Raw genomic sequence first — 22,860 nt, forward strand, 5'->3', positions numbered from 1 at the left:
CCCTGCTTCCATAATCATTAGCAGCTGACATCTTGTTGATGATAATTTCTCCAAGCTCTCTCACCCTTGGGTCAAGGTTCAAGTGCATGTCTTTTTGAACCCGTGAGTCAACACATGAGCGTGTATGCGTTACAGTGTGTGTTGATATGCACTCCTCGTTGGTTGAGGTTACTTGGGTGAACTGTTCCTTGATTTCATCTACCTCAAGTTCCGATATGAGGTGCCGCTTGATTATGTTACTCCTCTGAGGTACAAGTTGCTTAGCGTTTAGTTGCAATTCAGGGCGCATGTTTATCTACAGTTGATGCATCCTTCCCATGTAGCCCCACTTTTGAGGTTCACTCATAAAATAGCACTGCATGAGGTCCATGTTATCAGTCCGAGTCCATTTCATCCATTTTGAACCAGTAGCCCATTTTTCACTGCTTTTTCCTGGTTCAGGTACAGGCAGCGCGGACCTTGTTTGACCGGGCGATGTCCGAGCCGGCATGGCTTTGGTTATTGCACTCATCATAGAGGTTTTAGACGTTATACAAGCAAGGGTCTTGTCTAAGGACCACCAGAAAAGTGCAGTTGTTGGGGTTTGAACCGAGGACATAATGATCACGGTCCCGATACCTTACCAACTACGCTATCTGTCAAGCAGGCTACGCTATCTATATATATAATCAATATATATATATATATATATATATAATCTATATATACATATATATACATATATGTATATATATGTATATATAGATGATATATATAGATTATATATATAAATATAATCTATGTCCAGTTTCTCTAGCCATAGCTACTAAAATATTGCAACGAAGAAATCGTATCACAGAGCGTTTGATTTCAGAACCTCCCGTTAATGTGCCAATTGCTTTACCAAATTAGCTATTTAGAGATTGATGGATTTTTTAGGTTACATATGTTGGTTTTTTGAGTGATAATTTGCTATTGCTCTCCGTTACAGCGAAATGTTATTTTATGTTTGCTCTCTTTTGAAAGCAAAAAGGTAGTAGTTCTTATTAGTAAGCCTAATCAAATTTGCTGCTGGCAATTTGCCAGGCTAATAGCAAGTGACAGGCTACTACAATACCTCTCATCATTTATTAGCTAGTTTTTAATATCTGTGCAACAACAAGCACTTCGCTAGTTTATATAAAGTAGGTTCATGTCCAGTGCTGCCTTTGTAATAGAAGTCTTTGCACAGAAATTTTATTTTTTCTAACATACATTATTACAACAGCTACAATTCTAATTTGCCAACTTTATATCATGAAAAATGTGTTTTGTTTAGCTTAAATAAATTAGGAAAAAAACTAAACAATTGTACTGGTTTTCAAACATTGTAAAACATCTGTAACTTTTAAACTTCATAAGAAGAAGAAATTGTTTTGTGTAGGTCATATAAATTAAGAAACAAAATAAAGTAAATATAAAATTTTTTAAATGTAAATGTGGAATTACCACCAAGTTGTCGTTAAATTAAATTTGCTTTGCTATGATAACAATCAAAGCTGATTTGGTTATGATACAATTAATAAAAACCGAGAAAACAAAACAAAAATTCTAAAACTGTAAATTTAGTGTTAAAATAATTATCTGCATAGAAGTGTGTGCATAAAAAAGGTCACTGTTCCAGCAGAAGTCATCCAATTTTGAATACAATGATACTGGTACCTCCTGACACTAGTAAATCTAAAAAGGCGATATTGAACTGTCTTTGTTTGACAGAACGGAGATAGAATGTAGAGGCTATTATTACCCAAGATAAAGCAATTGTCCGCGGGAAAAGTATTGATTTTGTTCACAATTTACCAACCATACAAAAAAAAATAGAAACTTCACGAAAACACAAAAAAGCATTGTGTTTCTTAGAGTTAATAGAATTTATAAAGTTTCAATCAATGCATCATATAGCGCCTGCAATCGACAAAAGAGTATATAGGGAGGGCTGTGAAATGTAAGAGCCATCATTGACCGGTGGTTAGGCAATTGGATAAACAACCTGCAATTGTGAGTTTCGTGATTTAAAATCCAGTGGATCATGAAACTTTAATTCCAGTATTTTAATAGCTATAGCTGAACTTACCGAAAAACGGACTGACAGACAGATGACAAACTTTGAGCAATATACACACCCGTAATAATATATATATATATATATCTGTGTGTATATCTATATACATGTATATACATATTTGTTTATATAAGTAATCAAAGGTGTATATATATGTGTATATATATACATATATATAGGTGAACGCTTCGCTTGAGCTTTTTTGTTGGGCTATTTTGATCCTAGCCTCTTGTACATTCTTGACACGGATGCCGGTAGCTGCGAGGTGGGAGCGCTACAGGAAGGACATGAGCACGTGATAGTCTTCTTCAGTAAGATGTTGACTCTCAAAAAGAAACTGTTTGTCCCGAAGGAAACTGCTAGCCGTGGTAAAGGTATTAAAGCACTTTTGGTCATACGTACACGGTGCACAGCTCTTCCTACATACAGATCACGCCTTTCTGCAGTAGATGTGTTGCAGGTAAGAGCTCTCCAACCAAGTAGCAAGGTGGTTAACGATCTTTGTCAAATTTCAGTTTACACTGGAGCACCAAGCCAGTCTGCACCATGAAAACACTTTTAGGCTAAGCAACAGACATGTGGAAAATACTGACACATGCTCATCAAGCAAAAAGACAAAGGATCGACTCACAAAGTTTTATTTCAAAAGGTCAAAGCATCTTAGAATAACTTAAGGGAATACGAATTTTCGTTGAATATGCCCATTTGATGCTACGGCAGCTGAGGGAGCCAGCTATGGACTTATCGAGGCCACCTTGGGACTCTGATGATTGGCATGATTAAAGACTCAAAAGGCCACTGCGAATGAGCTGGTGAAGCTGCAAGTCACAAACTAAAGACTGGTAGCCATCATACACTGCGCTGTTAAACTGGCTGAAGAGCTGACTCAAGAGCAGCTGGAATTAAGAGACCAAGACCTTTGCCAGCTGTTCAAAATTTGTCTGTTCCTCAGGCTAAAATTCAGCAAGGTACTGAAAATTTGTACCTCTCCTAAGGCCAGTTGCAACTGTGTATGGTATGCCTATTGGGCATCAGAAAGACGACCATTCGACAAACTCACCCCCTAGCTCACTCTGAGGTGAGTAAGACAATTAGCTGGTTTCGACCAACATGGTACTAGTCAAGAATGACAGCTACATGTACAGTGAAAAGACTAATTGAGAGCTTCGAGGTTTGTCAGGCGGCAAAGCACAGTGGCACCAAAACAGCTGGCGGCAGATATAGGCTCTATGCTAGTCGCCTCTGACAACAAATGGCTGTTGACCTAGTGGCTCCAATGCAGGAGAGTTTAATAAGACTATTTTGCAGGATGCCATAACCGGCATGGATGCCACAGCTCAAATTGGGGCAAGAGCATCAGATTCACACCAACCAGGGTGTAAAGTTAAAGAGCCAAGTTGATGACTGAGCTTTGTCAACTCTGGCAGGTTGAGAGGACGCAGACAAAACTCAATCACCCACAAGGCATTGGTGTTGCTGACTACAACAATCAACAGGTGGGCGATTGTTGCGCCTTGCAAGCAGTAGTGCCTTGCAAGTACTACTGCTGACCAGGGGTCAGGATGAGTGGAACAGATTGCTTGGTCAGCTAATGAAAACATATTATGAAACGCCACACTCAGCCCCCAGAGAGATGGCCAATAGGCTAACGCTCGAATGAGAGTGGCAACTTTCTGACAAATAACCTTCCAAGAAAAGCAAATGGTCATTTGGTAAAAGGACCAAAAGAAGCCTCTCCTATATGCAGTGGATGACTGTGATTGGCTTTTAAATTAAACAAGAAGTCAAAGTGACAACACAAAACTGCAGATAAAACTTAAGGGCTTTTTTAAGTCAAAAGGTTTGACTAAGCATGACATACTCAGTAAAACAATAGGGCCAGTCTTTGGTGTAAAATGAAAGGAGGCTGAACTTGTTCCATGCCAGTTCAGAGAACTTGGACAGGAAGGGGCCACTATAGATTCAAGAAAAGGACCCAACTTAAAAGGGGCAAGCGCTAGCAGGCAAAAAGAAAAGGCTGAGCTAGAGCTGGCAAAGCCAAATACAGAGGCTTACACCTCCATTGCATTTAGCCAAAGATATGGAAGGTTGGCTGCAAGAGCTTCGAAGGAACCGTAGAAACAACTGGAACAATAAAAAAAGTAAGTTCCAGATGAGCCAGTAAGGCCCGCAAACCTAGCACCAGCCCAACTTCCTAGCCCATTGAAAAACACACCTCGGGTTATTAAGTACAACCCCGACCAGCGGGAATCACTCAGCCACCTGAAGGTTATGGAGGGTGGGAGTGGTCAGCCATCGTGAGAGCCAATGAGGATCGCAACATGAGCATTGCAGCCAGAGCCTAAATGAGCATGGATGCTGGTGAAACAGATGGCGTATTGCCTTTTTTTTTTCTTGCGCTGTTAGAAAAGTCTGCCTACTACAGCTTTGCTCTTGCAAAGAAAACTATTCAAATAACAAATTGTTCGAATTTCAAATGACACCTATGAAATTTACAAGTAAAATAATGAAAAAAGACTTTGAAATTGACTTTGAAATACTTTTCAAAAGAAGAGCAAAAACTAAATGTTAAATTTCCAATATGACTAATTATGTAATTATAATTAAATTAATTATAAAGGATGCATATTGATAAGGATATGGTCTGTAAACTAAGTAAGATAAGATTTACTTTGTCTTTTGGTCAGAGATGTGTGCTTGATTTCCTGCAGATGCATTTGTGGCAAGTTCATTTTTTGTGCTTTTGGAACTTTTAATTGCTAACATTTAATGAGTTATAACCATTTCCATAATATTTCCCTACTTCATTTCCATAATATTTCCATTTCTATAGTATTTCCATAATTCATTTCCATATTATTTCCATTTCTATATTTCTAAAATAAAATTTCCATATCCATTTCCCTAAAATTATGGAAATATTTATGTTTATGGAAATGGATATGGAAAAGTAAACATTTCCATAATATGTTTAGCAATCCCTGGTAGGTATTCAGTTGCTTTAAATAATAAGCATATATTAGAGTAATAAACTATAATCATCATTTCTTTAATATGAGCAATAATTACTATCTTAACTGTGCAAATTCATGATCATCCTCATGGCATGTTATTGTTCTGTCAATCACTACGAGTGACTAGCACAAAAAAGGGCGTGGCCTAAACGCTCCTTGTTGGCACCGGAAAGGCTCGTGTTGTTGAATGCACAGTTATCACTCTAGAGAGGAGAGAACTCTATGGCTATAACTGAATACGGTGCCCACAGAAAACAAAAGACCAACAAAAAATAGAATTGAAACATGTTATATATATATATATATATATATATATATATATATATATATATATATATATATATATATATATATATATATATAGTCAAATTAGATTGAATAAGAGGCCACTTTGGAAAATATATCCACGATATAGGGCTTTCGGATAATAGGAGGCTTCTGATAGGAGGCTTCGCTAGAAACATGCTTAAACAACTCTACTCGTCATGCTGATCGCATACGTATCTATTTTGCATTTTGCATAAATTTTGCCGGAGAGTTCAACATTTTGGAAAATTTTGCAGGTTAGGAGGCTCTGTAGTTTGAAATGGAGGACCTCCCATTAGCGTAAAATTTGAAAATTTTTATACAAAATTCTGAGTTGTCTTCTCTTTTGCAAGAGAAGTTATCTTCTCATTAAATTCAGGGCCTCCTATTATGTTTTTATATCTTGAATTAGATAGTCCTAGTTCCAAGCTCTACTTCTTTTCTTTTTATATAAATTTAGTTAACTATGATATTTAGTTTGGTTCTTTTTACTTGTAATGAACCTTTATTGCATCATTTAATTTTCTATCAATTGGTTAAAAAGGCAAACTAATCCCTGAAACCCCATTTCAGGGATTTTGCCAACAGAACCTAAGAAAACCGATTTGCAGGCACATCTGTGTGTGCTTTGATCTAAAGTTTATCATTCATATTATTCATAAAATTGAAAACTTATGCTTTCCCTTAATAGCTTTTTAGTGGGCATGCATGGCAAAAACAAGCACTTTGTCCATTTAAAAAAAGTTGTAATAAGTTGCAATAAAAGCTAGGATGGTATTGACATCAAGTAATTGGTATTGAAACCATCCTAGTTGTCAAATAGAAAACTTTTAAAACGTATATTAATTAAAACAGTGCATATATTCATGCTGCCAAATATGCCTGGTAGAGTCAGAGACACCCAATTTTTAAAACATAAATGTCAAACATGGGAGATTTGCATACCTGTGGCCACATTTATTACTTATACAATTTGATTTAGTCAATTCATTGCTACCGAGGCAAAACTGGGAAATATAGCATATGTGGGGCCCTTTGGATTATAAAAGGTTTCAGATAAGAGCTTAAGATGAAACCATGCAGTAACATTGAACACACTGTGCAGATTGCATGCATGTATATCTAACTCGCATTTATCAACATTGGTCAGCATATTTCTTTAAAAAAGCCCAAACTCACTCAAAAGGAAAAAAATTGACTCTTTAAGCAACCCCGTCAAGGAGTTGAGTTTACAGAAAAGGAAAGCTCAATATAAGTACGTCAAACAAATTGCTCAAGTGAGTGCAACGGTGACAAATAAAATATTCTTAAAACACAATGAGTTTGTATAAATCTAAAAGTCTTTAGTGAAAATGGAGCAACCTATCAAAAGCAGGCCAAACAGCTGTTACATTACCAAAAGATTAAAAATCAAAGCATTCACAAGAATACCATAAAACATTTGTCAACAAAAGTGGACTGTTTTATTTCTGTCAAATAAAGCTGTAGAGCTTCAAAACACTGAGCTCTATAATTGTCTTGCAAATTGTGTGACCATCTCCTGGCACCTCGAGCATAATGTGTGAAGTTGTGGTAGCTGTAACTAATGGCTCTGCACAACGTTTAAAATATGATTTTAGCTAGAGATCTTAGAAGCGATTCGCAAGAGAACTTTGATGATTGTAGACACGCCCAGCTACAGAAAGAACTTTAAGGTTGGATGTCATTCCAGTCACTGGATGCCTTTTTGGAAATTGAACATCAACTTGTTGTTTGAAGGTTAGGCAATCTAGACCACTTTGCCTCCACTGGTAAATATGCTGCTCTACCTGCAAAGAAACCAGTTATTAACCTGTTAGTATAGTTAAAGATTAGGAGAATGTTGAACACTACTCATTTTACAGACTTTCCCAAGATATCAAACCAGCTTTAAAACAATACTGACTAAAAAGTGTGCTCCATCATGTTGTTTTAGAACGCTTAGGAGATTTGCCAGAAACTTGAAGAGTAGGCTTTTGCAGCTAGCTATATCGGTGGCTGTACTAAATGTAGGTCACACAGAAGATGCTTTCCTACTGAAACTCTGCATAATTATGTTTGCCCTAAAGAGATTGCAGTTCTCACTATGTTGATGTTTTGCCTAAAAAAAATAAACCTAGTAAGCTTTAAAAAATTCTTGTTTCGATGTTGTTAACACAAGTTAACTCAATAAAAGTAAAAAACAACAAACATTATCATTAATGCTTTCTTTTAAGCTAAAGCTTTTTTGTCAAACTATTAGGTAAGAATGGTATCTTTTAAATATAAAATGTAATGAATAGTTGGGTTAAGAAAAGCTTTATTTTACAAACTAATAATTACAGCGTTACCATTCCTCTTATTTCTAAGCAAAATGCACCAAAATCTACAAAATTTTACACATTCAGCCTGTACTGTGATGAGAACCGTGTCTGTCCATATAAAGCCACCGTTGGATAATGGAAAAATATTGCATCCCGCTGGATTTGAACTTGCAACATTTACCTTGCTAGACTGACACTACAAAAACTATGCTAATTAACCTTGTAATAATTTGCAATATTTGAATGCATAATTATTGCAACTGATAATCTTTTACAGCACTCTACACTGCCAGGGTATTTGTTGGTACAAGCCAAGTTGATTCAAATCTTGAGCTGAGTAAAATTCCTAACTGTCTACACGGTCAATTTCTTCCATGCACAGATTGACTATGAATTGTATAAAAGTCCCTTTTTATTCAGTTGGCCTTTAACACTGTAAGGTTGGTGTGTATGAATATGCCTTTTACTGCAATGCATATGTGTACAAATTAAGCATAGGGTTACTGCCAGGTTTCTCTGCAAAGCAGAGTTGTCCTCTCGTGCACTCCAAACAAATCCTAAATATTTAGGATTATATATTAATCATTAATTATATAGACATTATTGAAATTCTTTAAATAGTTTAGAAGTTTCTATTAAAACAGATTTTCAGCTTTTGTTTACACCATTTAGTCTCTGCTTATATGATAAAGCTACTCTTTGCCATTAGCATGTCTGTGCAAATGCGCTCGTTTATAACAGTTCATCTTCGTAGACTATTTGAGATGACCAAAATAAATTCTAGCTCAGCAAAAAATTTAACTGATGCTCATATCAACTGATTTGACAATTAAAAAAACATTCAGTTTTGAAGGTAGTAAACATGAATTTGGAGATCAAACAGAAGGTGAGGTGAATAAAAGCCACAAGAGACAGACTGCTACTTGTTGCGGCTAGCTAACAAAGTAAAATCAGTGTCTGTATGACTTATCATTTATCCATCGTCGGGAAGAGCTTGGGAGCAAGATAGATTTTGATGAGACTAGATATCATGACATTCAGCTTGGTATACAGACGGTCCCCAACCTACAAACGAGTTACGTTCCGAACAATTGTTTGTACAGTGAATTTGTTCGTAAGTTGCTTCAGTGCTATATTTTGCATTATAACTTATGCTTAAGGCCTACATGTATATAAGTATATTGAAGGTTTATATTAGTATTTTTAAGGCTTGTATAAGTAACCTGTAAATCGGTTTGTACTGAAAAAACTTTTTAACAAAATGGAGAGAATACTGTGGTGGACGCCAGGCCATCACACAGCATTTCTTATTGATCGTATGTGTTGTCCTTTTTTATTATATCGTTGTTTTAATCGTTATGCTAGAACTTATCTTTGTTGTCCTTTTTTATGTGTTGTCCTTTTATTATATCGTTGTTTCACTCGTTATGCTATTGTTATATCTGATATCATGTTATAACACTATCATTTATCGTCACTTTTATTGTTGTCATACCAACTCGCTAGCGGTCCAATTTATTCACCTTGTTAGCCGGTGTTCTCACCGTTTGCCGTTAGGATGGAACAGTTGATATTACTGAATATAACGGAGCGCTCTCATTTATTTGAGCAGAGCAGATAGATGTACGCTCCTCGAAAAGTGAAATTTCCTTTGCTAATAAAAAAGCTGAATGGGACTACACACACTCTCTTCTTTTTATTTATTAGTCTAGATCGTTCCAAGTAAAGGTCGGCAAACTCCTTTACAATACATACAGGAAAAATTTAAAAGTTCTTTGCGCACTGGAGATACGTTCACGCACTTATGCACTGCAACGAACTGGGCAGAGGAAGGTGGATGCTGGGTGATGCTTCTACGTAGCGCCTCTTTCTGCTGCTAATAAGTCGGTAATACCGTCGGTATTATCGATGAATATACGCACAGACCTGTTCGTATGTACCGTTGTTTGTAACTCGAATGTTCGTAAGTAGGAAACCGTCTGTATTAACACTCCAAAGCTTTCACTGATAAATCCCCTTCAAATAATTCTGATTTCTTGCGAGGCAAATCATTTTACATATTTTTGACAAAAATGACAATCTCTAATGACAAACTAGTTTAACGATGTATTGGTATCTATAATAGCGAACCCTATGCATCTTATCATTGCTCAAGTTTGGCAAGAATGTAAGCAATATTTTTAAGGACAACTATGAAATTTTTTTTAATAATTTTGGGAACTTTCACCAACTTGACACTTTACCCTATATGGCATTACTTATGTTGGTCAAACAAAAGCTTTACATAAATTCTTTACATTGAGAGGAATTTGCGTTATAATAGGTATACATGTACATTATAGCAAAATTTGCTGTACAGCTATTCCAACCAGATAAAAGTCTGACCTATGACCATACTACAAAAAATTCATAATTTGAGTTAAAATACTTGGATTTAAGTTAGCATATGACCTAAAAGTCAATGAAAGGAACTTAAGTTTACTTTTCACATAGGAAACAAATACATTATGCTTATGAAACAATGCAAAGGTTTTGGCCTTAAAGTTTGGCTGATTTATGTATATACTTAAAAACATTACTTTTTATTTTGTGGGTTTTCACTGTCCACAAAAGACCCTGGTCCCCGTTAATCCTGAAAATTGAATGGTGACTGCAGAAAACAGCTATGACAGGCCGAACAGGATTTGGAACAAAAGGTACATTTCTCACAAACAGAGATTGTAAATGGTACAAAAATGCAAGTTAAGCAATACGAGTGTCATTCAGAGTTAAAAAAAGCTATAGCTTGTTGCATACTATTAGATACATCGTCCAAATACATATTATTGAAATTTTCGGACCAGCACAAAATTTTTCATCTCAATATTTGTAAAATACATCTAAAAAAATATTGTTTTTCACCAAGGTTCATTCTATGTCACTCAATATTTTGGTGTTTTGACACACTAATTTACCTTCACTAAGTTCCTTTGTCCGCTCTCCTCTGACCAGAAACCTCCCCAAATATGTAAGCTTTTGTAACCTTGAATCGCCAATTCTTTAGATAACTTGTCTAGCACCAGAGTGGGTGCGGAACATGTTATAGCAACACCCTGCAATTAGTAATAACAAAATAGAAATATCACATTTTGATGATTTTCCGATTTAAATTAAACTCTTTTTATAGCTAATCAATTGAAAGCTCATTGTTTGCTGCAAAAAAAGGAAAAAACTGAGCAAGCAGAAGTGCATCTGATATTTAAGCTTATGACTCTCAATCCCAGCTTTGATATTCGTCACCATTGTGATTTGTAGGCAATAGAAGAACGCGAGTTAAGCAATGTAAAAACTTATTCATATCCTATTAAAAAAAGGACTTCAAATATTGAAATGGTATTTCAAAAGCAATTACTCATTCGTAAAATTGATAGTCAGTAGTCTGACCCTGATCTGGACTTGGCTTTTAGATATTATTGCAAAGTAAAGTTTAGAGCTGGTCACCATAGGTTTTAACTGTGAGTTTCAGTTCCTATCCCAGACACTATGCTTACATATAGTCTGTTCAAGTGCTATCGTCAGTGGACAGGCAACCGGAATGCAAGAACATGACAACTATAAACATGCAAGGGTGAATAGGAGCTGTATACACAATTAAAATAAAGCAGTTATTTCACAAGGCATAGTCCAATTTGTAAAACGGAATAACTAGTAAATGACATTCAACTAAATTGTTGTAGATGACAGCTCTGCACAAGCTTCAGCTAAACATTCACAGATAATAATTACATAAGAAAATACACAAACTAAAAAGCAATAATACTTAGTCAATACTAAGAATGATTATGACGTTTAAGAATATTAATCAAAATTACGTACAGTGGCACTCGCATACCGTTGTTGCTTGAAAGGTATGTTTCCAATCTTGTCATTTTTCTAAAAGATTACTAATGCTTAAAGGTTGACTTGCAACAAAATTCACGCTACAGTTATTTGGTATCAAAAGATTCACCATGTCTTACTCTGTTGTGTTGCATGTGCAATATATGTAGAAATGTGATAACATGCTCTTAAAAGCTCAAAAGCGAAAAGTTAATCGCCGCCATCACGAAATTGCCGAAGATTAGAATCCCGTTCTAAAAATGGGTCAAATGGAACGTAGCTCAACAAGATGGCTTCTGTTTACACTTTCATGCAACCTCATTCATTCAAATATTTTCACAATTACACTTCACGCATTCAATGAAACGATGTCTATTGTCCTCAAGCATCTGTTTCCTCATCACTGTGTTGATGTCACTTTGAGCACTGATATCTCAAAACCTACCGTAAAAAATGGTTTAATTTTTAACCTTAGCTCGAAGGAATGCATATCATCATCTGATAAGCATGACAAGCCTGTTGGTCACCTGTGATAGTCAAAAAATGCTGCGAAAATTATGTGCGCTGTTTGGCAGGAAGCATGGGCCACATGATCAGATTGCGACTAGACGATTAGATCAACCCAAAACAAAATTGTAAACTAGCGAGCATCTATATTTGGTAAGAGCTCTTTGGCGAAACCCAAAGTTTATGTCATAAACTAGTGCTACAAGAAGTTTTATATTGAGCCTTTTACGGAACTTACAATTCATGTGAGAAGATCACGTGTCAAAACAATAACCAAATCATTTTACTATGTCAGAGAAATGAATTGATTCCAATCTACGGCGGTTTCGGGATCGCAGAGATTAACTGTTTCTTTTTTAGCTTTTAAGAGCTTGTAATCACAGTTCTCCATATTTTGCACCCACAACACAGCAGAGTAAGCCATGGTGAATCATTTGATACCAAATAACAGTAATGAAATTTTGTTGCAAGTCAACCTTCAACAAGCAAAATGATAACAAGCTCCAGTACCATGCATTGACAACTTGGGCAGCTAAGTCGTACATGCAAATCAGATGAGTATTTTACGGTATTTTGGAAAGGCCAATAATTAACCAATATTTGAGTTTTCATCAAATTAAAGTACATTTAATGGGCCATTTTAGCAGCGCAAAGAAAGCACATTTCTGATGACCATTTGCACCAATTTAGGGCAGGTAGTAGGAGTGAAACAAATTGGTTCGACTTATTTTAGTCAAAAATGGATACAAGTATTAGCCAAATGAAAGTTTGTTACGGAAAGTTCTATCACAAGAACATAATTTGAAATAAATTCTATAATAAACCTCTTGCAGTTGCTTCATTTTGTCCTGCAAACACATTAAAATCTGTAATAGAAAACGATACACGTATACAAAATCAAAACTGGTAGTTAATTTCTGTTAGTGATGACATATTTTTTATTGTAGTTTTACAATAGCACTATAAGTTCCAAACAGTGCATTAACTATTATTATGTGTCATGATCACAGAATTCATGGTAAGTCGGGATTACAAGATTTAGCAAACAAAATTTTGATTCTAGCCTAATTACAGCAGATTATATGGTCAAAAAACTGAAGCAAGTTTACCATTAGTGCAAAAACATAGTTCCAAGAAAACTGGTATTAAAGTTTGAGAAACGAAAACCAATGTAAGGTTTTGTTTACATTTCAACATGACATAGCAACCAATATCAAGATATTGTGATATTTATCTAGATTTCTGTACTTGGATCCAAAAAACTATGCTGAATTTAAAAATCTAAACAGATTTTAGCTGTTTGTCAAAGAAATAGCTGTATTTTCATAAGAAAGTGTATTACTTATTTTTGCAGATATAAAAAACAGCTTGATTGTATCGCGATATTGGGCACACCCAAATCATCAACCAAATCTTTAGAAAATTAACAACAGTAACATATTGCACACCATCGGTCACTATATACTTCGACCTTGCAAACTCGAATAATTATTCTCATAACTAAATCTGATTATAATTTCATAGAAATTGAATAATTATTCTTATTGTTAAATATTGTAGTAATCTTGTAAGAATCGTTAGGAAAATATCACCACAACTCCCTTTACTTTCACTGCTTTTGACATCAGTTAGAATACCAAAATACTCATTACGAGCGTCAAAAATGTCAAAGTTACCTTTAAAATCGGCAAAAAAGAAACAATTATTTTTAGCGGACACCAGTTTTCAGTACTTCTTGTTTAGCATAGCAGCGGTTTTAAGTTTTTTTTCGATGGTAAAATACTTTTATTGGCTAAACTGACTTCAGATTCAGAAAGATCACTCTTTGAATGGTACAGACCTACAGGTTACAAAATTTGTTACCAATATTATAAGTTCAGTTGGTGCAACTTCAAAGTCGAATTATTCAACTTCGTGATTTGCGACTTAACCATGGTTTCTGTGACCGCAACCCATATGATCTACCTGCTGATAACTTCAACTCCTTTACTACCAAATGGATCTCTCTACCGCGACATAAGTGTTTCGTGAAACTTAATTTCTAAAAGAGTGTATAAATGGTTATAACTTTACACCCCAATTGTTTATTAACAATATTTTTATAGCAAGTTTGTCAGCATAAGTTTTTTATGTTAGTTCATGCCCCCAAAAATATTACAAACGAGTTGTCGAGTGAGAGGGACCACTTTTCGTCCATTTTGAAATTACTGTGAGGTAAGCACAAAACTCTAGTCGGATGATTTATGAATATTATTAGTTTACATGTTAATTAATCTGATGAACATAATTACTCTCATTAGTACTATTGCTCAATAAAGTTATTCAGTCTATAGATCTGAAGTTAGTAACCATTTATGGCTGTATTGCTTCTGAAATTACTGGTCATCAGTATGAAGATTTCATAAAACAAGTTTTTGCAAAGCAAAACTATGCTCAGGTTGTAAACGCATTCTTATTTGCTCAACATATGCAAATAATAGCTTTTTTCAATCAGGTATAGATGTAATAAGATAATTTACTAATTAATCAGTAATCGGAAACAATTTGTACAAAAGCTTGCTAAATCCGCATCATGCAGCACTTGGCCATACAGAAACACATTGCCAAACGAGCTGTACTATTGGTAGTTTAAGAGTTCACACTGAAACAGCTTAAACATAAAATTAAGACATAAGAAATCAGTGCAAAAACTGCTTCGTATTACATTTACTTCATGCCTTGTGGTAATTGAGCATCATACTGCGTGCACAATTAGTAAAAATGGCTGCAAGATCAAAATTTACCAAGTCTTTAATTTGTTAATGAAGCCGTGATAAAAAACAATTTAGACAATTTATGCAGAATTTAAATGCAACTGCATTTCATCAGCATTTTTATAAGCAGGCTTAGTGTAAAAAAACAGAGTAAGAGCCATACTACAAGTTCATGAAGTTTTGAACAAATTGTTACTTTACCCTTCAATATGTTGTAAAATGCTAAGACAAGGTTAAAAAATTATTGACGCTGTTGGAAGAGAGAACGTTTCAAATGCCTCTAGATTTCATAAAAAAACAGCTAAAAATGATGGCCAGGGTTCTTGAGGACACTTTTATTTGTATGAAAGATTGGTAGATAGAACATTATTACACAAACAGACAATTCCATAATTAAAGCGCAAACATTGTGGCCATAAAGGGTAAATAAAAATTGTTTCAAAGTAAAAGCCAAAAGGCTATTGTGCCTGGTAGTGGTAGCATCATTACCATATCATTTTTCTATTGAATAACGTAATACACTTTTTATTAGAATAAAACAGACTTTGGTACATTAATTTGTCCTACATGTGATGGCTCTTATTAAAGACCTAATTTTCACCAATGAAGTGTGCCCTCAGATTAAGATGACCTTATTTATGAACCACACCACCTATCAGAGTTTTTTAACATACACATTAATCAGCAGAAGGTTTTACGCCTAATGTTACCGACAAAAAATCTAAAAAGTGTGTTGCACTATGAGCTTGGTCAGGTTCTCATCCTCTTTTGCTGATACAATAAGTAGCAATCAGTAGTCCATTTTCCAAAGGTTAATTTATTGCCCATTTCTAAAACCTTGGAAGCTGTAAAGGTCTAACACAGCTGTTTATTGCAATAATAAACTGTAAAAACAAAAATAAGGATTCTCAAACAACTTTGGTCGCTGTTGGCTGTTAACATGTTTTCTATTAGTTAGATGCAGGATGGCGATTGGTTTTTTCCTAATAGGTACACATATGACCGGCTAACTAATTGCCTACTCACTAATAAGAAATGTTTTGTACAAAGATTTTTTAGCGCATTGCTCTTGGTTATAAGCGTACATTGTGCTGAGCTGCACTGCGCAGCCTGTTGTACGCACTCAGTTAATGGACTAGACTAAAATCTGATTGTGTTTTAGACTTTTTCCATTCGGAAAACCCAGGCTACACTCATCAAGAAATACATTGAATCTTTAAAGAATGGTTAATATTTTAATACTTTGATAGTGTATTTGTACAATTTAAATATCAATTGTACATGCCACTCCATACATGGTTATTTTGCTTCATAACTATTGTTTTACTGTTTTTGCGGATTGTCAGTGCTATAGTATTTTAGAGTAGCCAACTACCCAATGTAATGACTGCAGTCTCCAGAGCTCACTTTAGTCATCAAAGCCCAATTTAATTATCAGAAGATTAGGACTACAAAAAGTAGAGGACTCATCAACTTACCCTTCAGTTTTTCAAAAAACTTGTAGGCCAATATGATTAGTTCTGTGAGAACATGATTAAAGAACAATAGTTCTGCGTGGTGAGCTCATCTTCGTTCTCCAGATTAAACAACTTCTACAAAAGAAAAAAGATTTTAACTTTGTATAAAATAATAAGTTGATGAGGACTTTATGCACAGAGTCTCTGACCACCTTCAATTTGGTATTGGAAAAAATGTTGAAAGTGAGCTACCGTTAAACCTATATTTGAATGCACCTTGATTTGATTGGCACCGCTATTTGGGACCACATCAGGAGATTGCTTTGAAAATCGAGCGCCATCTTTTTAATGAACGCCAACTCTATTTGAGGAGGTAAGTTACCTTATCAGTATATGTATAGGTTTAGGTATATTCGCCTTTTGTGAAAATATAGCAAGGATCTTTTAAGGTCCAAACACACTAGGCGATTTTATTGCAAGCGTCATGAGGGCGAAGATATCGCTGGTGCGTGCATAAACACACTTGAGCGATTTACTAGCAAATGATATAATGGGCACGCTCACAAACTGCCCATAAAAATCTGTATCATTAGTTTTTTCTGAGTTGTTGATAAATTTAGGCCAGTCAAAATGTCGTCGTCTAGGCTACAACATAAACAACCTCCACATTTGTTATTAAACCTATCTCCCTTTTAAAGAGTGTAAACTGCCTACACTACAAGAAGAAAAAAGAAAAACGATTCTTGTATTTTTAGCTGTATTGTTTTTACAATTTTTTATACATATTTTATTTTGTAGTGGTTTTTCATATTTAATATATTAAATATTTACCATTCTCGAGATGGTCAACCGGCGCAACGATTGACTCCGGATGTTGGTTTTCAACTCGGATTTTTTTTAATTTTGTTATGATGGACAGAACTGGGAGTGCTATTATTAAATTCATGAACAATTGAGTGTTCGTTCTGAAGATGTTTCGTAACAAAATAGAAAATTGGAGCTGATGTACGTTGTTGAACATCGGTAAGAAATAATTACCCGCCGTAAAATTAAATTCTAGTAAGAACTAACCAATCGAAATGCATCTCGTTAGCAATAAATTTGTGTAGAGAAATTCTAGCTTTATCGCTCTGCATGAACACGCTGAGTGAATTTTAATTAGCTCTAACGCCATATTGCTCTAATTATCGCCTAATTTGTTTTCACCTTAAGAGAATGCTTCAGCGATAACACTTGTTCTATTGAGTCAAATATGCTACAAAGCAAAAAATTACTCTGAATTTGTTGTCGGGGTTTTATAAAAACACCATTATCAGCTTTTCAAATGTTTTAACCGCCAGTACATCAGCAGTCATAATTAAACATTGTTCCAAAAACAAGCGGCCTCAAACTGCCTAAAATATTGTACTAATCAAACATTTCATGTTAAGTGGAAAGAAAATGGGATAAACTACAGCATTGAAATTAAAGCACTCTCACACTCACTTCATGAACAGTTCTGTCAAAATCTTTACTGATAACTCAGCTTGCACTTTTATTCCATAAGTGCCAGAGTCACATCTAGGAGCAATAGGTCGGCTTTGCGCTAGAGGACAAGCAAGGCTAAAAGTGATAAAAATTAGATAATACACAATAAACTTTCAAGTTCAATTAGTGATGAGGGAGCAAAAGTATCCTACATGGGAGCTATTGCACACTTTAAACATGATATTTGTACCTCACAAACTCACATGGTCTTTTAGAGTAAAGTAGATGCTCCTATAACGTATATCTCCTATAGCATAAATTCTAGAAAAAGTCGGGCAATTTTGTGAAGTTTTTGCTTCGTACCGCGTAAAAAACCCCATATAACTTAAAGTGTATCATCGGGCGAGTTCTAAAGTTTGATTTGAGTGTTAGTCTGTCTCGCCACACCTGCGAGAAAAGAAAGCGACATGCAGCGGTGTCAAAAAGTATTTGTCCACCTCAAACCTCACTGCCCATTTTAGGTAAATTTGTTGTAGTAGTCATGTAGAGGGATTGAACCCTGACAAACCATGCATCATTTAAAAGTAAATTAACATTAGATCCTGTTGACACCATCAGTAATAAAGTTACGGTTAATCAGGGATCAATAATCATTTTTAGGCCAATCAATGTGAATCAGTGCTTATTAACTCATTTTCAAACGCAATATGACATTATTAATTTTCAAGTGGAATATTATCACAACAATAGAGATCCTGTTGGACAGCATGTGCAGCAAAGGTTTACAGTTTTGCTTGTTAAAAGAGGAACAGCTAGAGATCCCAGAATTCATACCAGCGTCAACATCAACCATGGATAAGAAATGTGTCAACAACCTCATCATTCGCCTGCATACGATGGGCAATCTGAGCAATAGAAAAATAGCGCTATAAGAAGCTTAGAGTATTTCAATCTAAAGAAAATTAAGTGGTAAAGAAATGAATGCAGCATCAAACCACCAAAGATCTACCACGATCAAGGCGTTTGAAAAAACCAGCTGTCCAACATGATTCCTGGTTTCAGATTATGAACACTCAAGCGCTTGTGAGGCTTGTTCACAGCATGCCTAAGGCTGCAGAATGGTTATAGTCTGCAAAGGCTACCAGATAAAATATTAAAATGCAAAACAACCCCAATGGCTTTTTTCTGGGCCCATAACAGTACAAGACTGCTATTTTCAATTTAGAAAATAATTAAAGAAGAGATAATAACGAAATTTGCGATGACATATTTTCTGGTATGCAGTGTGAATTAGTAGGCAGCGGTTGATACAATAGAATATATTTGGCAATTTTAAAATCTAGTTATTTCTATTTTTCAGCTCATTAGGATTGTTTTGATACAGGGTTTTATGTATGCAGTGCAAAATATTTCCAAATTATGATGAATTTATTGCAGTGCTACACTTACTTAAACAGGCAGACAAAGATTTTTTCCCAACACTGTACATAAAGCATTATACATATAATACATACAATTTCCATGACATTCTGACTCTTGTGATAATTTGTCTGAAGTGACAACGGAAGATAGAATAGGTACATATAGCAGTGCAATTGTTGATAAATACTTTAAGGCTATTGGTCGGTGCATCTGAATGTCATGAGTTGGAGTTGCAATCTTGAGCTCTTAAGAACGAATAGATGACGAAAAAGTACTATCGCTTTTTTATAGTGAAACTTTTTTTCTTAGTCAATTGTTGTAAGTCGCTGTCGCGTCAAACTATGCGCTCTTCATCAAATTATTGTCAAATTACCACAATCTATTAAACCAATGAGGTTGATCATGAAAAGTTGTCGATGAAAACCAATAATACAGTTAAGGCACCGCCAATACATTCAAAAGAATTTAAGTTGGATTCTCACATGAGCGAGTTTGGAAAGGTCCTGAAATGGTTTAGACAATTTACATGTATGTTAACATTCTTATAATGAAAAATCCTTATCATGTAAACGTTCCTAGAACTGATCATCTCATTTTAGCCGTGCCTACTGTACAGTCATGTCTGATATGAGAGCAAAATCCATTCTGGGACAAAAGCTCGCAAGTTAATTTTCTTAAAGTCCTATCTCAAAAAGGTTTTTTATATAAATTAACTAAAGATAAATTATTGTGTTGCCATCATCTAAAAAACTACCAATAAGAGATATTAAAATGAAAAAATACATGATTTTATCTATTCATGCTCTATACCCATGCCCCCAAGGCTACAAATACTTATGTAAAGGTTATGGTCTGCATTAAAATGTAGCAGTATTATGCACAACATAATTTTGAGTAGTGGCAGTATGCAGCAGTCCATACAGTAGCATACCATATGGAATTCTTACCTTTCAGAGAATCATAGCACTAATGATTGTGAGAGAGAGACCTGATGCAACACGCTTGGTACGCTACACTTTTGTGGCATCGCATAAACAAACTTAAAGTATAAATTTAATATAACTGAATTGAGCTTAATAAAACATTCTTGAAAAAAACGTTCTGATCTTATATTAGAGCTAATTCTATTTTTTCTTCATTTTTATTTTTAAATCATCTCTTCCTGGCTGGAAACTTCTCGATTTGCTTATACTCTCATTTCCAGCCAACCTTTCTAAAACAAATCTGAAGCAGACCTGACGGGAAAACAAAGTGATGTAGTTTCCGTAACTGGCCTTTCGCATCTTTGGGCATTTAGTGAAACATAAAAAACCACCTTGCAAGCTCGCATCTCTAATTTTCTAGAATTTCAAGGCGAAAGTGGGTAGTGAGATAGTGAATGGTACAGAATTTGTGGGGGTCCTCCCATGTTTTGTGACGATTCTGACGACCCGACGACAGGGATATTTAAAAAGTGACAGACGAGACGACCATTTACCAATGTAGGAGACGAGGATTGCGTAAATAGGATTACTAAAGGTACGGCTGCACGTAACGAATTTTTCGTTGGTTCGGAGTTCTGGCCGAAATCACGAAAAACGCAGAATTAATCGGTCAAAATTCACAGAGTTATTTGAGCTGTGCATGCCCACCGAGTTCGTCGACGAAACGCTTTTAACAGATTAAACAAATTATTAGCGAGCACGATTCTAGCAGCTTTAGCAATTAGTATAGTCCAAGACATGTACCGTGACACACAATAAAAATACGGAAGCATTTCCACATAGAACACACGATGTAACTGTCTAAGTCGCGCTATTATTAGTTAGCAAACGCGACTTTAGCAAATTTTAAGATATACGTAGTCCGAAAACATAATGCGACACACAAGAAAATTATTTAAGAAAGTTATCATAGTAAATACGATGCAACTGACTTGTTTGCGCTAGAGATGTCGACATTCTCTACCACAAAACTTTTGCTGCTAAAAAGGAAATATAATTAAAAAATAAACAAATTGTAGCTATAGCGTCCAAACAATAAATACATTCAATAACGCACTTTAAGCAATTGCATCGTGTGTACTATGTTGATTTGCACTTATACTTTTACTATTGTGTGTCATTATACGTCTCTTTGACTATACTAATTGCAAAAGCTGCTGAGATCGTGCTCGTTAGCACGATTCTAGCAGCACAGAATAATTCTGTGTGTTTCAATCATTTCGTGATTTTGGTTAGAACCAACGGAAATTTTTTTACGTGTTGCCGTACCGTTACTAACTTATTATTTGTTCATAAATCACCACGGTCAACCGAAACTTCACTAGTTTTGGTTTGAAGCATCTGGCTCAGCATTTATAGACTGCCAAATAATTAAAGCAATGAAATGCCACGACATTGACAGCAAATCCGTTTCCAAGTCTGTGACTGACAGTGATTATTAAAGGCAATCTCGGTCTATTTTCCGTACAAGAAATATAGCTCTAAAAACCTAAGACGGCTGTCACTCTTCGCGGAGTAATCAGCAACGCTCCCAAACATCACTAATATGTTTGTGAAGGTCGCTGGTTGAGCCATGCTTTTGTTTAGTAGAAGTTCAAACCTAGCCAGTTTCAGATTTTTAACGCAACCCAGTGCCACCGGTATAGATATTTGTATTAAAATAACGAATGTGAAGAAAGAGGTTGTTTTGGTTACCAATTTGAAAAAGGTGACAGTGATTTCAAAAGTGACGACAGTGATTTTAAATGTGACGACAGTGATTTTAAAAGTGACTATTCTGACGACAGCTTTGTGTGGTAGGACCCCCATTTGTGTAAACCTTAATTGCTTGAATTCTTAAATCTATTCATTGGTTATTGTTATATATATATATATATATATATATATATATATATATATATATATATATATATATATATATATATATATATATATATATATATATATATATATATATATATAACAATATATTTATTTTGAAGGTTTGGGTAGACTGACACAATCTTCTGAAGAATCAATTGATTTCCGATAGCCGGTTTGTGTATTGACTCGTGTTCGCTTCAAATTCTGTATCATTTACGATTTTGCTACCCATGAAAGTTTATTATAAGTTATGACTAATGTGTTGAGAATATATGGGAGGTCATTAAGTACAAAGCCCATCAAGTCAAGTAGTCAATGATGACTTACCAGCTGTTCAAAATTAGGTTGGGTACGTGTCTAATGACAGGGAAGAAGCTTTCAACTGACATTTATGATCTACTCATCGCCAAAATCTTCCGGAAGACAATGCAAGGAAGAGGTCCTTGATGACCGCCCAGGCCTATATAGATGAAAGAACCGTGAGTCATCACCGGTTTGTATGTCAATGAATTTGATATAGAAATACATAAAATGCTGGTCAAATGAAAAGCAATACACGAGATGTTATGGATGAATAGCTATGCAAATGGCTTTGTACTAACCCTTGGTATGAAATATTACCAAAGCTTGTGTCATTAGACAGCAACCACATTTGCTAGTTAAAGCTCTAATTTTCAAATAAATTAGACAATGCTATGTAAATACATGTAAGATAATATCATAGTTGTTAAATATAAATACAAACTTGTAAAAATCCATGATACGAAACCGAGTTTTAACCCGTTGATCCTTGCTCGATCTAATCAATGCGTGTCAGTAAACCTAGACA

At 35.1% G+C, this 22,860-nt stretch overlaps 1 long non-coding RNA gene across 2 annotated transcripts; it reads right to left on the bottom strand.

Moving 5' to 3' along the window:
* Positions 1 to 7,066: 7,066 nt before the first annotated feature.
* LOC137402056 (uncharacterized) lies at positions 7,067 to 22,391 on the bottom strand. 2 transcript variants are annotated; one of them, XR_010979435.1, is made up of 5 exons: positions 22,359 to 22,391; positions 17,782 to 17,898; positions 16,318 to 16,431; positions 10,676 to 10,813; positions 7,067 to 7,208 (listed from the first exon to the last, which is right to left on the bottom strand). It is a non-coding gene; the product is annotated as an uncharacterized lncRNA (long non-coding RNA). The 2 variants fall into 2 exon arrangements; XR_010979434.1 differs by lacking the exon at positions 22,359 to 22,391 and having other exon boundaries at positions 17,782 to 18,055.
* Positions 22,392 to 22,860: the final 469 nt, after the last annotated feature.

The sequence above is a fragment of the Watersipora subatra genome, chromosome 8 (assembly GCF_963576615.1).
Source record: "Watersipora subatra chromosome 8, tzWatSuba1.1, whole genome shotgun sequence".
NCBI lineage: Eukaryota > Metazoa > Bryozoa > Gymnolaemata > Cheilostomatida > Watersiporidae > Watersipora > Watersipora subatra.